The sequence below is a fragment of the Aplysia californica genome, unplaced genomic scaffold, assembly GCF_000002075.1.
Source record: "Aplysia californica isolate F4 #8 unplaced genomic scaffold, AplCal3.0 scaffold01001, whole genome shotgun sequence".
NCBI lineage: Eukaryota > Metazoa > Mollusca > Gastropoda > Aplysiida > Aplysiidae > Aplysia > Aplysia californica.
The window spans coordinates 200,664-207,058 of NW_004798271.1; the positions used below are offsets into that span (position 1 = coordinate 200,664).

The following is a 6,395-nucleotide window of genomic DNA, read 5'->3' on the forward strand; positions in this document are numbered from 1 at the left end:
AGAGCTGGAGATCCTTTGTTGCTGTCCTAAACGCCAGAGGGCGTAATGGGTAGTAAGTAAGTAAGTAAGTATGCAACCGTGATCATTAAAAGACCAGCTTAGATGACGACTCGCATCAAATAAATTGGGGATAATGGGGTTGGGGAAACAGGGGGGGAGGGAGGGGCTGGGGTAGGGAAGGTGGGTAGGGGTTAGGAAAAGGATGAGGGAAGGTAGAGGGATTGGGTGTCTGACGAAACGTTTTATTGACGGCGCAACCTTGTTCTTTACAAGACCAGGTGAGAGAGAGACTTACGTCAAAAAAATTGGGGGATGGCGGTTGGGAAAAAGAAGGGGGAGGGGTGGGGGGATGGGGTTGGTTGGAAAGACAAATGCTATCTTCTGAGCAAAGGATGAAAGCTTTCCTGTTTTGCACCTTGTCTGAAATTTTGGTCAATTGTCCACACGGATGTTGATTACCTTATGATTATGAAAGATTTCGCTTAACGATGATGAGTTTGATGCAATACCGCCTCCTGTCTTTATGTGCAGTAGTTTAGCTTAGTGCATGTCAGCTTGTAACAGCCTTATATATTCTGTCAGTGTAAATCAACATACTTTACTTCTCTTTTTTTCTTGTTCATGGGTGATTGGTGGATGCTTTGGTGTGATTTGCTTCTTCTTTCCTTCCTATCAAACAACTGTCTTCCTGTCTTCCTCTATCTCTCCTCCTTCTTTTCTTTGTATGTTACTCTCTTGTAAGACCTTTAATCTTCAGGATTTATATGTTCTAATTGTGTTGCAAGTGCTGTAAAACTCTTAACAAAACAAGCTGAGGTTCTGCTTCTTCCTGTGCTTCTCAGTTTGTTCGTCAGTTTGTTCGTCAGTTTGTTTGCCAGTTTGTTCGTCAGTTTGTTCGTCAGTGTGTTTGTGAGTTCGTTCAGAACAGTTTGTGTTTGCAACCTGCCCCTGTGGTTAGTTCTTTCCCTACCACTGGCTGGCACGACCCTTGTTTTATGGCCGTGTACGGCTTTTAACGGCTCCGCAAAGTCATTATCTCCTCCATTCCGGAGTCGTGTGACTCGCACCAACCACTGTTTTATGCTCGGAATACTTTTTCCTTAAAATGTCTGATTGGAAGTTTTTTTTCCCTGCATTTTGGTCAAATGCATTTTTTTCTCTTAAAAAAGAATTAAGAAATTTTATTCCTTTTTCTGATTACACCAGGGTCTGTGGTGTATGTGTGTGTGTGTGTGTGTGTGTGTCTGTGTGTGTGTGTGTGTGTGTGTGTGTGTGAGAGAGAGAGAGAGAGAGTGCCTCTGTTGCTATCATTTTACTTTGTCACTGTGTTTACCTCTGCATGTACAAACTGCTCCATGTGCATCATCATGTAGTTTTTTATTTCTACCAGATTTTCTTACCTTGTCGACAGAACCTAGCCTTACCTAGTCTTGTGGTCTCCAGCTTATAGCACACGCCTTGGGGGACAAAAAGAGCACGCTCTTATATATGATATAATTATGTGAATATATTATGCCATCATTAAGTGAATTACAAAGGGGAGAAATTTAGAGTAAGTGTACAAAACGTAAGACGTGGGCTGCATTATTGCGCTGAGCTTACCGCAAGGTGGGAAGCTTTCCTACCCCAAAATGAATCAAGCAATGACCGTCGTAGTTACCGCACAGCCCTCTCACACTGTCCGTCCGCCACTCATGCCCGGTTACTGGCTTTCCTCACTACACAAATCTGTCTCACACTTTGTCCCTCCTATACATACAGTACAACCAGAATAGTTCGAACACAGAAGACTCAAAATCATGCATCCATCGAACTGTGCCTGCGGTCCCATTTTTTTTCTTCTTTATTCTTTGTAAGATATCCCTCGAACTACGGATCCCTTGAACTACTGAGGCTGGTCCGACAAATTCAAGTTATCTGTGTTATACTGTACATCTTTTTCTCCCCGAAATTTCAAGTATAATAAAAAGGGTACATGTGGTATTTACATTGTTTCCATCAGCTCCAAGCGAAATGAGTCATTTTATGGCGTACTTGTTTTTGACATCAATGAAGGAACGATCATGCTGTTTAACGGAGCTGTCAATTTGGAAAGTGCGCCCATACAAGTCCAAGTGATACATGTAGTTATATGGGAGAAAACATGGCTCCTGTGCTGCCAGCGTGCTATAAGACGGATCGTGCGTTTATCAGTTGTGCTATCAGCCGGGGACCGCTGAAGTAGTATTTTCTCTGTGCCCCAGTAACATTACATTTACATACTCTCACCAATTTGTAAAAATGTTTTTAATGTTGTTGCATTCTGTCTGAGTGATTTGTTAGGCATCGTGGTGAAATCAGGCGCTCCTCAAAATAATGAAATCGAAGAAACTGGCATTTTTCTGTTAGTTTGGACATTTTTTTCGAATTTTTTTTTTTTTCACTCAGCACTTTTAAAATCCATTTAAAATCACATTTCTGTGTGGATTTTACTAAGAAATGTAGATTTAAGGCACATGAATGTAAATTTGCAGTTTGTAAGGACTCTCAAGCTTTGGAGGTCACCAAACTTTGGCTGCCATTTTCTCGCTAATTTTACCTCTGAAACCAGGTGACCCCCACCTCCTCCGATCACAAATATCTCGACTTCTATTCTTGATATATGAGTATATATTTTTTTCACAGAAAGCAAGACAAATGAACGAGCTTTGAAATAATAGCAATAACTCCGCATGTCCCAAAATTGTTGAGTGCCTGATTCCACCATGTCGTGACATATTTAATTCAGACGGAAAAATGAGGACAGCTGATGTTTGCGTTTATTTTCTCTCTGCACCTAGATTGTTTTGTTTTCTTGCATGTTTTTTTTAATTGATGTTTTTTGTGTTTAATCACGTGCAATTTGAACCTTTTTTTACTGTTTTGTTTTGTCGTTGTTTTTCTTACAAATAACAAGGACTGCCAATGTGTCTGCTGTGATAATGATCCAATCAACCTTGTCGTCTCGCTTCATATAACCAGAGAGAGGGGGGAGAGAGAGAGAGAGAGAGAGAGAGAGAGAGAGAGAGAGAGAGAGAGAGAGAGAGAAAGAGAGAGAGAGAGATTGTTGCCTTTCCATATTACCAGAGAGAGAGGTAGAGAGAAAATGTCTCTTTATATTACCCGAGAGAATGAGAGAGGGAGAGAAAGTGTCTCATTATATTACCAGAGTGAGCGAGGGAGAGAGAGAGAGCTTGTTGCCTCTTCATATTACGAGAGAGAGAGAGAGAGAGAACGAGAGAGAGAGAGAGAGAACGAGAGAGAGAGAGAGAGAGAGAGTGTGTCGTCTGCTTTGGCCAGTGTTTTTGTGTTGTATTCAGCAGAACAACTGACACACACTGTGCGTGTGGCCTGAGATATTGTAATTGGTCGCTTTTCAGCACAAGGGGGCTATCCCAAAAAACTCTGTTTTGAGAAAATCGAAGGGAAAGATTTTGCCCCTTGTTCGGTTTCTTTAAAAGACAAGGAGAGTCTTCTCTATAACCAAACAAATACACACACCAATGAAACCAAACTTCTCCTATAGGTAGGGCAATGCCCACTTTTGGTGTAGGTCAAGATTTCTGGAAACCCCCGAAGTATGTGTTAGCCCGCTTGTCCTTAAAAGCGACCAATTGTAGGCTACAGCACCACCTGCTGTGTGACATTGGTACTCTGGAGGAAATAAAGCTACACATTCATTTGTGTGTGCCTCAGCCACTGGTGTTTTGGTTCGTTTGTTTTTCGTCACCTTTTAACAAATGTTCTGCCTGTCTGTGGGAGAAGTTAATGTGACATGCTGATTTGTGCAAAGTTAGATGAATTGGCATGTTATAATTATTGTGTCCCACGTAAAGGTGTGGGTGGTTGGCGGGTACTCTGGTGTAGTTTGCTCCTTCTTTTCTATCAAACATCTATCGTCGTTATCTCTCCTCCTTCTTTTCTAACAAACATCTATCGTCGTTATCTCTCCTCCTTCTTTTCTAACAAACATCTATCGTCGTTATCTCTCCTCCTTCTTTTCTAACAAACATCTTTCGTCGTTATCTCTCCTCCTTCTTTTCTAACAAACATCTTTCGTCGTTATCTCTCCTCCTTCTTTTCTAACAAACATCTATCGTCCTTATCTCTCCTCCTTCTTTCCTATCAAACATCTATCGTCCTTATCTCTCCTCCTTTTCTAACAAACATCCATCGTCGTTATCTCTCCTCCTTTTCTATCAAACATCTATCGTCGTTATCTCTCCTCCTTCTTTTCTAACAAACATCCATCGTCGTTATCTCTCCTCCTTCTTTTCTCTGTAAGTAACTCTCTAGTAACACCACACGTACGTATTGGCATGTATGCAAAGTGTCACAGACTTAGGCAAACTCCGACGTCTAGATAGCCGTTTGGGCGTCACTGTAGATTTTGTTGTTGTTGTTGTTGTTGTTAGCGATCCAGTAGCATCTGAGCGTTAACTCTTCTGCATGATGCCATTCGGTAATAGTTGCATGTTTGTTCTAAGTGTTGTCTTGGGGAGTAGAGGCAATTAGATGTGTGGGGTAGCTTGGGAAGAAAACACCCCCTTAAATCAGTTAGTTTTCTACAGAAGAACAGATGATGTTCCACTGTCTCTGAGGGGTAGTCTCATAGTGGGCAGGCAGCAGACTGCTTTACTTTACTCCAATTCGGTTGAGATGTTGGTTGAGGGGTACATGTTGTGTTCTAAGTTGGTAGATTTTACAACTTGCTTCTCTCACAGTCAGACTTAGAATACTTAGATTTAGATATATTGACACATAAGTATGTGTCAGTTACTTTGGCAAGATCAGGTGCATTGACATTATGTTGTGTCAGTGACTGAGGCAAATTCAGACACATTGACACCTAATTTGTATCGGTGACTTAGGTAAAATCAGATGAACATATTATTATGTCACTGACTTAATCTGACTAAGGTGTGCTTGGGTATCATTTTTATTGTCACAGACATAGGCATATACTTTGTGTCGTTAGAATTTAGTGTGACCTCGAGCGACCAAGTCCTCAGATATCGGCATCTGTGGTGCAGCAGTTAGGCACTTCGCTGTCGCACGCAGGAATCCCAAGTTCGATTCCCGAGAGCGAAGATAATTTTTTTCAAGTATCTCATTTTTTCAGCTGGGATGTGGTACCCCTCTCAGTCCGGGTTGGCTCTGACAGGCAGGGTTGGAAGCCTGCCTCTTAGTGATCTAAATCGTGTTGATGGGGGCGTAAAAACACATCTATATATACCCAAAAAAAGTAATTATGACATATTTCAGCAACAGCACAGCACAGTGTTTGTGTTTCTCTCATGCCTGCCTCGTGAATAATCTTAATTAATTGTATTGATGTGGGTGGTTTGCGGGTGCTCGTGTGGTATGATCCTTCTTTCCTATCAAACATCTATCGTCCTTATAATCTCTCCCTCTTTTTTTGGTATATGTTACTCTCTTGTAACACCTCTATTTTTCGGCACTTATGTGACCTTATTGGGTTGCAAGTGCCGTAAAACTCTTACTAAAATTTAAACTAAATTGTGTTGATGGGGGCGTAAAAACACCTCTATATATACAAACAAAAAAGTAATTATAACATATTTCAACAACAGCACAGCTCAGTGTTTGTGTTTCTCTCATGTTTATTGTGGCTCAGCCAGTGAGTGCACGAATCAACACAACCACCACAATTCTGTATCCAAAATAAGAAATAATGAAATTAGAAAAGAAACAAAACAAACAAATAAACAAACAAAAGTCGGCACAATTTACACGTCAACTTCAACGTCGTTCATGTCCCAGTCCCAGGTATCAAAACACATGTGCATGTAGCTGACTCTCTCTCTCTCTCTCTCTCTCTCTCTCTCTCTCTCTCTCTCTCTCTCTCTCTCTCTCTCTCTGTCTAACACACACGTATCAGACTCAGACTCAACATTGTCTGATTCTTGATGCGCAGACTGACTGACTGACTCACTCTCAAATAGACGCACGCACGTATACACTTACACACGCATACACACCTACACACGCTCGAGCGCACAAAATCATGCACACATTTACACACAAACATACACACACACACACACACACACACACACACACACACACACACACCTACACATACACACCTACACACGCTCTCTGTCTCTCTCATACACACACACATACGCACACACACACACACACACTCACACACACACAATAGAGGATTGTAAATCTGCACCTCATGAGCCCGTCTCAGCCAGCTGTGTCGTCATCAAGATATTCCAAGAATTGCTTTCGAAAAAGCCTGACGCGTTGTGAAACAATTGTGAGGCAGCGTGGTGGAATCAGGCTCTCGTCAAAATAATCGAAGTGAAGAAACTTGCTTTTTTTCTGTTGGTTTGTGAATTTTT

At 41.5% G+C, this 6,395-nt stretch overlaps 1 protein-coding gene across 1 annotated transcript in view; it reads left to right on the top strand.

Moving 5' to 3' along the window:
* Positions 1-278, top strand: part of LOC101850856 (biotin--protein ligase) — a gene marked incomplete at its 5' end in the record, with an annotated part of 16,867 nt that extends 16,589 nt beyond the window's left edge. The window contains 1 exon segment of the mRNA XM_013089628.1: positions 267-278.
* Positions 279-6,395: the final 6,117 nt, after the last annotated feature.